We start from the raw sequence: 12,012 nt of genomic DNA on the forward strand, positions 1-12,012 counted from the left end.
TATGTTATATATAATTTTTATATTTTAATAAACACAATTAATATAAGTTTTTTTCAAATCTTTTAAGGCGTATCTTTTTTTTTGTTATAAAACAATTCATTTTTTTGGGAGAGCCTACTTTGATCGTATTTTCGTCCAGATACTTATTTTATGCAGGCAATTATTATAGAGTTATGCATTTATTTAATATATCAGATAATATCAAGCAATATTAACAATATTTAAGATATAATCCTAATTTACAATTATTAAATGAATCAATCAGAAAAGTGGACAAATTTACGATGATAGTTAGGGCAAATCATTTATTTATATTATTCATTATCCTATCACTTTATTCAAAAATATAGTTTGGTAATCGGCGAACAATTCGGCTCAATCTACAGAATGCGCATGTCGAAGGAAATGCGCTAAGCATTAAGATAGGACTAGTTAATTTTTTCCCCTCTTTCTTCAAATTTTATCTATCTTTTCTAAAAAAAAAATTCCAGACTGAGGTTATACTTTACAGTAAAAACTTGTGTTTGTAGGTTTTTAAAATATTTACCCAACTATACTCTATAAATAAGAATCACCTCTAATAAAAGTAGACAATAAATTATTTTATTTATTAAAAAAATTGACTGGAAATCAGTTAAAATTAATTTATATACTTTTACATAAAAACTAAAATAAACAAAAAAAAAATGTAAAACAAATTATTTGTTGTAAATGTCGCGACACTGGTCAGAATTACATTTGTCATAAAAATACAAATTGTCCTTTTTGGGTTCTGATACGAGCCTCTCTAGATTGGAATAATCGTATTTATCTGATATTACCACCGACTCAACGTGCATATTGAAGTCTAAAATTTAGTTAATTTTTTTTAAAAAAATCGTTGAATATATAATTATACGTTTCATGAAGTATCTTGTTTTAGAATATGGTGCTTGACGTCCTAATAATATTTTTTTCTTGAAATTTCATTAATTTACAGGTTTTCCCATTCATTAAAAGGAAAAAGTCCGATCAAAAAAAGAAAAAGGTCCGATTTAAGGGGAAAAAAGCCTGATCAAAAGGGAAAAAGTCCCATATTGGGAAGTGAAAAGTTACAATCAAAAAAATATTCTTAAAATTTGTCATTTCTTTAATTTAAGTTATTTTTAATTTTTTTCTTAATTTTTTTACTAACTTTTTACGGAGTTTTTAGTTTTATGTCCTAAACCTATTTTTGTAATTTTCTTAATTTTTTTAACGTTAATTTCAATTGGGAAGTTTTAATTTCAGTTATATATTTTTTTTGTCACTTTTTAAATCATTTTCCCTTTTTAAATTTTGATCCACGCTATATTATAAATTAAATCTTTTAACCATAATATTAAACGTTGATAGAATTAAAATACATAATCTAGAAATTCGGGCTGGAACATATCAATTTTTTTAAAATCTGGGGGCTACAAACCCTGGCATGTGGAATTTTCCTGGCAATCCCAATGAAATAAAGAATGAATAAGGAATGATTTAAAACGAGGAGTGAAAGAGAAAATCAAAAAAAAGATATTAAAAGGGGCATAAAATTAAGAGATAGGAAAAAAATTAAAAACAACCAAAAATTCATCTTTTGAATAGTATTTTTCCTCTTTTGATTGACAGATCAGACTTTTTTCTTATTTGATTGACCATTTTCCTTGTCTGATTGGACTTTTTTTAAAAAAATTGGGATTTTTTTTCTTTTATGAACGGACTTTTTTTAAAATTTTTTGTATGGAAAACCCTGTATATATTTTATTTATGAGATTAGAATATTAAAATCTTTCATAAATAAATTAACAAATAAAATATGAGATCGTCAAAAGAATTATAATACTTTATATAATATCCTATTTATAATATTGTATGTTATATAAACTTCGATCAAAATCTCTTGTGCTAATTTGGTGAATTTTTTTTAAACAAATTTTATAGGAATACGAAGTGGGAAATGATTTGATTAAAAAAAAAGGTTATTTGTGAGTATAAGATCTTTCAATATGTTTAAAACAAAGCATTCTAACTTTGTTTCAGGCTCTCTATAATGTGAGTGATATCTTCAAGCTCCGAATCCTGAAACTTTCCATCTGTGAATAAGACCAAAATATTCTTTTCCTGCGTTTTGGGGATCAGATTGGTATTTAGCCCGTAATTTTTACTGAATGCGAAAGAATTGGAATTCTGTATATCAAATTGAAATCGCGACATAATGTCCATCAATGCTATTTGCAATTTAGATCCTCCGCCTGTGTTAGAAAGAAAAACAATTAAGGGAATAAATCAAATGGTTGTTTTTTATTAGCTTTTTATTTTTGGATTTATTTTGGTTGCCTGCAAAATTAGCCCAATAAACCCTGACTTACAGATCGAGTTCGCAGTTCTGTCTGAATCAATTTTATTTTTTTATTGTAGATTGCGATCCAAAAAGTAAAATTTTTATGTTATGTTCCTCTATAAAGTCCCCCTTGTGCAATTATTTATGTCATAAAAATCGGACAAAATTTACGCATCACGCTTCATCAAGGCTTTATATGGAACTTATACTAAAGCAATCAATTTAGGATTATTTTATCACCCTTATAATTTAATGAACCTATGATTAGTCAATTTTCCTAAAAAAACATAAACGAGTATTTCCTTTTTTGAAATCGAGACTAAAAAGGGTTTTTGAAAATTAAAAAAATGAAAGGCAATAATATTTTTTTCACCATATCGAGTATTCTAATGTTGACCAAATTTTAAATATTTTATTTTGCAGAAAATTTTAATTTTATTAAGTTGTACTACATAAGTTATCCTCGTGATATTGTTTCTTGTAATGTATAGTACGCATGCTCTGGTTATGGTTATATTGTTCGATACGAGTGTTTATAAAGTCTATAGAAATGCCTGATTTAATCGGGACGATCCACTCATAAGTGTTACCACCGAATGGCAAAATGCTAACTTTCGATCTGGTGCCGATTTCGAAGGAACAATCAATTACTTCTATCGATTCCTTATTTATAAAGAATGTTTATAGCATTAAAATTTGAATAAATCACGTTCTTGATTTTTGTTATATACATATATACAATTTAAAAACGTAATTGCCACCTATAAATGTTTTGTTTAAATAAACTATCAATCATTCTGTGATAAAGGCAACTTCACGAGATAAAATAATTTGGAGAAAACAAGCCTATCTCCTTTTCCCTTCCCGTTTTCTTACTTCTTACTATAGTTGATTACTATATTTTTAGCCGTTTAAGCAAATTTTTAGCCGGCTTAACCAAGTTATTAGCCGAAAACTCTCATTTTGGCCTTGGGGTTTTTGTTAAAAAGATAGCAGCTCAAATTTAGAAGAAACTAATAAAAATTAAAACGCCTTAATGTTAAAGAATTTTCTCTGGCAAGCCTCTGAAGATTGAGCCGAATTAGTAGACATTTGGAAATTACCCAACTATACTTCTCTTCTTACCCACTGAAAAACTATGGATACACCCCACCCCCTTCACTCCCCCGTTTAAGTTTTCATTTAGGTACCGCATATAAATCTATTTACTCTAAGCGCTTCCATCAGGCAATTAAATCTTCTGGTTAAATGAGGCCGTACATCTACCAACATCATGATGTTTAACACTTTATTAAGAGTTCTTGGATAATTCGTGGGCATTCTATAATTAGTTTTGTCAGCTTGACTACCGAGATATAAAACGATATCCCCTCTCTTCCAAAATGGCACATTTTGGTCAAATTCATTAGAAGAGACATAACTGTTTCTATGTGAATCATCGTAGTCATTAGAGTAGCCATAGTTATCAATTGACTTGCGAGGACACTTTAAAATCTTTTTAAAATTATGTTCGATTGGTGAACAATCGAATAATATTCTCGCTGTCTTTTTGTTGCCATTATTTTGGCCTTGGTATTGAATATAAGTATTTGACGATGTTTTCAATAATCGTTTCAAGCCATGGCTTTCTTTTAAATCCACCAGGGTGCCCAATGCTAATGTGTTGGATATGGTGATATAAGTGGAAGGAATGATTGGTGAAATTGTGTTGACCTTTTTCATTTTGAACCTATAATCAACGTTCTTGAATTCAATTGGATTAGAGTCTGAGTTAAAATCAATTTTCTGCATAGTTTGTTGATGGTAATTGGTCCTTGTATGCTTGGTATCACCTGAGAAATCATATATAAAAATAATATTTTTAAAAGATTTTGTACACTATATTTTTTTTTAGAAATTTGATTTCTGCTATACAAAAATGTAATATCTTAATAAGGCGAGATACAAGTTTAGTTTAACTTTTTAAAAAATGCATTTATTAATAGACAAAACACATTAAGTATTTATTATAATAAAGCTACCCATACAGCCAAACCTTAAATTTATAAATCAAATAAACATATTTTTTTTAAAGGATTTATTATAATTACATTTCAAGATTAGACACATAATGTGGGATGAAAGGTTCGGCTGTCTGGTCCTATAAATTTCCCGAGTATCATAATCTTAATTTAATATAAATATATTATAATATAAAAACATGTGTTGATTATTTGGGCCTTAATTTTATCATATTTATATTTATGGGTCAGTCCCCTCAAATAAATCCCTGCCTCACACTGGCTTTTCAAAAAAAAATTTCGTGAATTTTTAAAAATGCTTTGTTTATATTTTTACCCCAAATTCAATTTAAAAAAAAAATAGCTAATATCACTTAGTATAATTTAAAAAGAATAAAAATTAGAGAGAGGTTATATATTTTTTTTAAGATCCAAGAATTAAATTTTTACTTATATTGGGAATCTGTTGGGATTCGGTTGGAACAAAAGCAACCAGAGCGAAATTGATGACTCTTTTTTGAGTTACCAATAGAAAAAGGCTAATAAGTAGTTTATTGAGCATATTTTTATTCCTAATTTATAAGGGGAAAAAAATTAAAGATTTTAAATTAATTAAAATGTAAATTTACTGTATCTAAATCAAAAGCTAAATAATAATTATTAATTTTGAAAATAAAAATTTATAAAAATAAATAAAAAGGTTTGTGGACCTAAAACTATGATTATATATTTCTTAAAAGAAGAAGGATATAAGCAATTATGGATCTATTAATGACAATTATTAAAAAAAATACAATTATTTTGGACTATTAAAAAATCGCATTTATGTATCGTTCTTTTGATAAAATTCGCATTAAGCCGATGGATATTACCTCTTTTTTTTGTTAGAAAAAATAATTATTATTTTTATGATATTTTCTAAAGCCCACCCCAAATTTTTATACATTAATATAGTGAATTTGTAAAGAAACAAGACAATAAATGAAAATAAACCCTATAACGTCTATACATTTCTTCTGGCTTTGGAAAGAAGTGGAAAAATATAGCATCTGAACGACATATCCTTTTGCTAAAAGAATATATATACTACTATTATTTTTATTATTATTAATATAGTTAACAACCATTTATATTTTATTATACATTTTTATTGTCCAAAATTGTTATAGTTTTTCTAAGAAATAATTAATTTTTAGATTTCTTGAAATAATATATAATTTTAAAATTATAATTAATCTGGTTGGAATGTTATAAAAAAAGTAAGTAAAGAAATTATACATTTCCCATGATTCTTCTTTTGGTCTATAAGGATGTGAGTTGTAAAATCTGGAGATATCTCATAATAAAGAATTATAATTAAAATTTGTTGTTCAAAGATTTAAAAAAATGGGAAATATATTTTAAAATAGAGTCAAAAATTTGTCAAAAAAAATATACTTTTGTAAGTTGTTGTGGTATGATTGACGAGGTTTTGTAAGCAACAAAATGTTTTCCCAATTGCGATTACCCTCCTGCATTTTCCAAATCGACTATTTTTAGATCATAATTATGTATTGTAATAGTTGGGCTAAGCTTAATCTACAGAGGCGTGCGAAGAAAATAGGCTAAGAATGTGCTTTCTTAAAAATTTATCCATATTTTCAAATAAATAAAAACTAAAGTTGTCATGATAGTTTTTCGGATACATATCCAGCTCCGCTATGTTTTTAGCAGGTTAAAAATTTGCCAAGAACAAAGCGATTATTAATTTTTTTAACCTTTTTGAATTATATATTTTTAAACCTATTAGTGGCCTTATCTTAAACAAAATTACTTCTAGTCTAGACCCTATTTCGGTAAAATATTTTAGCAATGTCATCCATGCTAATTTTAGAACATATCAGGCGATATAGCTTAGCTTATACCTTGAAAAAATATTTTTTTTATTAACAGAATAATATTCTTTGTAGCCCTATTTATAATTTCCCTACATTTGAGCTCGAACCCACATTGACTCTTGGCCCAGACTGTAGTTAGACGTGTTGCCTCCAGTTATTGGTAAATCCCTAAAATGAACAAATTCAAAATATGATTTCCCCTTTTAGAGGTTGATTTTTAAATTATAACGAAAATATTTTGTATCCAATAGCAACCGAATTTTCTTATTCATTCTGGAGGTAAAACAAATTATTTTTTATAAAAAAGGACGATGCGCATAACTAGTTTAGTTAAAATTTAAAGCGATACTGGCCAATTCGCAAATCTAAGTTAACCGTTTATTTTTCACAGGGAACAACCTATGGCTAGTGTTGTTAAAAGCTAGGAGCCAATTTTTTACAACGGCGAATTCAATATTTTATCCATAAAAATATTAAGCAACTGAAGATTTTCTCATAAAGGCACTAAGTTTTGGACATCTATTAGCCAAATCTCGAAGTTTAGGGCAATATTTTTCTGAGGCTAGACGTATTTAAAATCGGCTCAAATTTAGCGTTTTAGCAACATTAGTTAAGGCGATGCCAAGATAATTAAGGCCCAGTAAAACGGGTGTGGTAAATATTTTTTTCTCCCAGAAAACTCTTATGTATGCAGATAAAATATTTGGAGTAAATTGGATTTGCAGGCTGGACCGGAAATTAGGTCATTGCGGGATGGGGCAAAAGTCCCTGAAAAAGATTAAATTTATTTTCTATTTTGGAGGAAAATGAAAGTGTGCTCCCCTCTCTCCCGTTGAAAAAAAAACAGCTGCACTATGGCATATGGCCTGTAATATAGTATTGTTAAAAAGGCCGATTCGGGTCGATTTTTTAGACAAATTAAGGTTATAACCAAAATAATATTGTATAAGCCTGGTGATTCTGTTCATAGCTGGCAGAAAGGTTTGGACATTTATTTGCTAAATCTTGAGGCTTACATAATATTATATTATTTTGGCTAAATCTTAAAACAACACTACCAGAGTAGGCCAAAAAAATCAATTAATCAGTTAGAAATTATTTAACGAATCATTCAATATTTAATTTACTCAGCAGCTGATACACTCCGTCTATATAATTTAAACATTAGGCGAGTATTGGGTAGATCTAGATGGGTTTAAAACATTTTATGTTAAATTAACTAAAGAGCCAACCCAAATCCAATAATCAAATAATTTTTAAACTAAATATTTGGCAGACGAATTAAATATTTTTTTAGATAATTAAGAGGATGAATTTCTTTTGAAATCCATAGCAGACATTTGTATTAAGCTTGCCATTGCAGGTCTCTATCCCCCCCCCACCCACTCCCCTAAACTAATCAAGATTAAAATGTTTTAAAATAACAAAATATTAAATATTTAGACTGGACTATACAATTTAAAAATTCTAGATTGTAGCAAGGAGAAAAATTTTCAAATCCAGAGCAGTCCTGAATTTTTTGCATTTTATATTTAAATTAAAACTATTCCTTATTATAATATATAAGATAGATTTTAGTAAAATTCAAAAATAAGTTAAATATTCTGACAAATAGAAGTTAAATCTTAAAAATATAAAAATTGAAATTTTATATATATCATCATACCTGCAAATATAGCTATTTTCAAGCCTGTATAGTTAAATATTCTGACAAATAGAAGTTAAATCTTAAAAATATAAAAATTGAAATTTTATATATATCATCATACCTGCAAATATAGCTATTTTCAAGCCTGTATAAAAAATTTACTAAACCCAGTGTATATATATTGATTTTTTAAACCTACCAAGAATATTTGCTTCAATATAACTATTTAATTAGCCTATATTAATCATTAAATTCTCATTATGAATGTTTTAACACTATATATTTAATTAGCATATATTAATCATTGATAAATTCTCATTATGTTTTTAACACTACATTGCTATAATACAAATTAAATATTCTCTTGACATGTTGTAGTGGATTTATTACATATTAATTATTATTTACTATATTTTATATTATGAGTATTAATAATGTTATATATAATAATTATTTGAAGTATATGCTCTTTTAAAATAAAATAAATATATTATTTTAAATTAATTATGTTAATGTGCATATAAAATACATTATTCATAAAATATACAATAATATTATGAATTTCTTAATATAATAAAAAATATAATTGTTCATTTCATATTTTAACTACTTATATAATATAAATATCAACTTTTTATTGCCGAGACGAGCTTCAGTGGTCTGGGGTGCAGGCTTCAAACCTGTAGTCGCTTAGCGGCGAAGTGGTTCGATTCCACCTTCTCGGCGGTTTTTTCTAATATTAAAAAATGAAAATCCTCTTCCATTATTTTTTTTTAAACAATATTTTCAGATAATAGAAGCATATATTGCTCATCTGTTTTTTAATTTTGTAATAATCTTGGTAAATTTGCCATTTTAAAATTAAAATTTTAGCCAAATTATGCAAGCCTCTAGGTTCTGTTAATGGATATCCACACCTTTCTGCCATTACTGAGCAAAATCATGCTTGCTTAATATTTTTTGGCTATAATATTGGGTTTTCTGTTTATAAATAGACGTTTAAACAACACTACTACCTTTATTAATCAAGAATACACTTGTTTTAATAATTGCCAAAACAAATTTAACACTGAAAATTATTATAATTATAAATGATTTATTGTGTGCCGAGCTATATTTCCCAGTCTGGTGATATTTAATAATGAAAGATTTATTATGTAGTTAGCTGAGCGATATTTCTCAACCGGTGATATTTAGTTATAAATAGTTTATTATATGGTTAGCCGAACGACATTTCTTAGCCGAGCCATATTTTCAACCGAGCGATAAATAGACCCACCGTATAAAAATCTATATTAAGATTAAATACAAAAAAGCTTGTAAATTATTTAAAACAAATAATTTTTTCAAATAAAAACATTTTTGGGTTATAATTATACCAGTATATTTTGTACATTTTTTTCATGATAGATGATTTATAATATAATAATATTTAAGAATCCAAAGAAATAATCATAAGGAAAAATAGCTTTATTAAATGGAAATTGCAACTGTCAAAGTTAGTCATAAAAAATTTATATTATAATTTTAGCATCTCGATATAGAAAATCATGATAATTCGCTTATATTCTAATAATGATAAATTATTTTTATGGTAAGGACTAAATATAGTAAAATAAAGTTTACAAAAAAAAACTTATATTCAGTTATTTTTTTTCCTGGACCACGAACCCTAAACCCACATTAACCCGAACCTGATTCAGAGATATTTTACCGAACCAGAACCTAAACTTGAACCATTTTTTTAGACGGAGAAGTCACAGCCCTGATTTTAAATATTAAGCGCATTGTTATTTTTCCTATTTTTTGCTTTTTTATACTTTTAGGCTGATTAGGTAAGTAGATTTATTTTTGATATTTAATGCTGTTTGACAGTCTCGTTTTTTTTAAAATTCTTTTATTTCACTCTAATTTATTTTATCTATCTTAAGCTGTATAACAGAGTTGCACCATTAACTTTAATTAATAACGAATCTTTGCAATTGTATATTGGCAGAATGTAGTAAACTCCTTATATATGAAACAATGCCAAAATATGCCACCGCCAATTCATTTTCGAATATAAAGGAACAACTTTTATAATATTTATTTAGAAAATATTTTTTCATAGGATAAACAAATATTAAAATTCTTTATTCACAGATATTAGTGTTAACTATTTAAAGGGGACATTACGTAACAAATCACACCATGCCGATTATACCATTCGGCTAAATCTTAAAATTCAATCACTTCTTTAATAGATGATCTGAATTAAAATATTTCATAAATATTGTCTCAGAATCAAATGAGAATATATTCATTAAATATATATTTTTTCTAAAAAATTATTATTTATTATCTAATAAAAATGTATAAATTCTAAAAATTTTAAAGTGAAAGAAATTTAGAAACTGCGGGAGATTTCAATTGCGGGAGTTTTGGAAAAGAAGTTTTGAGAAAAAATCGTGGAAAACTCCTGCTGATGGGGGGGAGGGGAAGGGGTCGCAACCCTGCTATGCGAGTAAAAAAATTGGTACTATCAGTTTTAAAATATTCCTAAAAGGTTTTCCAGAACCTTTTAGAGTAATGTATAGCTTTGAAAATTATTCATTTTTTGTATTTTTATTAATATATCATTAATTAATAATTAGGTAACCAACAGATATATATATATAATTGTATATTGTATTAAGTCAGTAATATTAAGAAAAGAAATCCTAAACTCGATCACGTAATTGCTTTTAATTATTTAATAAATAATGATTAATCTAATGTAAATTAAGATCAAATTATACATTGCCAATTGTTGCGATTTAATAAGCTTTATAAAAAATAGCATATTATTTTAATTAGGCATCAATTTATGCAAAAGAAAATAAATAATTTGTTGAAATTAAACCCCAAAAGGTACGTGGAATTCACTGGTCCTTTTAACATCATAAACTCTACTTTTTTGGAACTGAAGAATGAATCTTTGTTTGATATATATTTTGAAATACAGTTGTACGATGATGAAATTTTGAGAGTTACACCCGATAATGGTACAATAAAATCCAAGAAGAATGTTCAAATTCAAGTTTTACACTTTATTTTTTTAACTAAAATAAAAATTATATTGAATGACTTTTAAATAAAATAAGTGATACATTTCAAAAGTTTTTTTTTTGCTACTCGTGTAGATAACAGTTTATTTATAAACGGAGAATAATAATTTATAAATTCTGGGCTAAATTTTAATATTACAAATTGGTGACTAATTAGTTTTTACAATTCGATATAAAGTATAAACCCATTAAATATTTCATCCTTCCGCGACAAAATAAGTATATTGTGTAAACAACTGGATAATCCCCATCATTGAAAATAATTATCTAGATATGTCTGTTACCTTGCACGGATATGGACAAATATATGGAGATGTTGAAACATGACATTAAAATAAGGGGATATGTAAAATCTCAATATGATTCCCAAGTAATACACCGGAACACGGATGCATTTAAAATAGTGAAAAGGTAAACGTTTATATATTTCTTTGTTTTATTAACATATCACGCGGGAATATTCAATGGTGTGAATAGATAAATATTTAAAATTAATTATGAATCAATGATCAACTATTATTAACAGACTTCAACCAGTTTTGATAAACTTTGAATGTGAAGAGGAAGCAAAAGGCTCGCAATCAATGCTAATAAATGAAGAAGGCGATGAATTAGAAAATGAATACCATTGTGTGAATTCCCCGAGAAATGTTCATTTTGATTCCCCTTCGGATGAAAATCTGCCCGAAACTCATGGTGATGCGCTTAAAGAGTTTCCTAAATATCTTTTGAATGCGAATAAAAATGACTCGAAATTAGATCACGTCAGCGAGACATCATTCAAGCCATCTAATAGAGAACAAGGCGATGGATTAAAGAACAATGCTATTTTTTGTTATCATTGTAGAAATCCCATGATAAAAACCATTAAAACTATCACTCAGCGGGTTGACGCTTGCTCGGTTTGTAAAGTTCCCTACGGGTTCTCTCCGAATCCTAATTTTAACACAAATAATATCAATTACCCTAATCTCAACACAATCAATTTTCCTAATCTCAACCCAAATTATATCAACTATCCCAATTTAATTAATCCATCATTTTATAACAAAGG

General features: G+C 27.0%; 1 non-coding gene across 1 annotated transcript; it reads left to right on the top strand.

Annotated features, from left to right (window-relative positions):
- The first annotated feature begins 8,511 nt into the window (after positions 1–8,511).
- On the top strand, positions 8,512–8,598 carry Trnastop-uca (transfer RNA opal suppressor (anticodon UCA)). The gene has a single exon. It is a non-coding gene; the product is annotated as a tRNA-Sec (tRNA).
- Positions 8,599–12,012: the final 3,414 nt, after the last annotated feature.

This window comes from Gordionus sp. m RMFG-2023, chromosome 4 (assembly GCF_954871325.1).
Source record: "Gordionus sp. m RMFG-2023 chromosome 4, tfGorSpeb1-WG-v2, whole genome shotgun sequence".
Taxonomy (NCBI): Eukaryota; Metazoa; Nematomorpha; class Gordioida; order Chordodea; family Parachordodidae; genus Gordionus; species Gordionus sp. m RMFG-2023.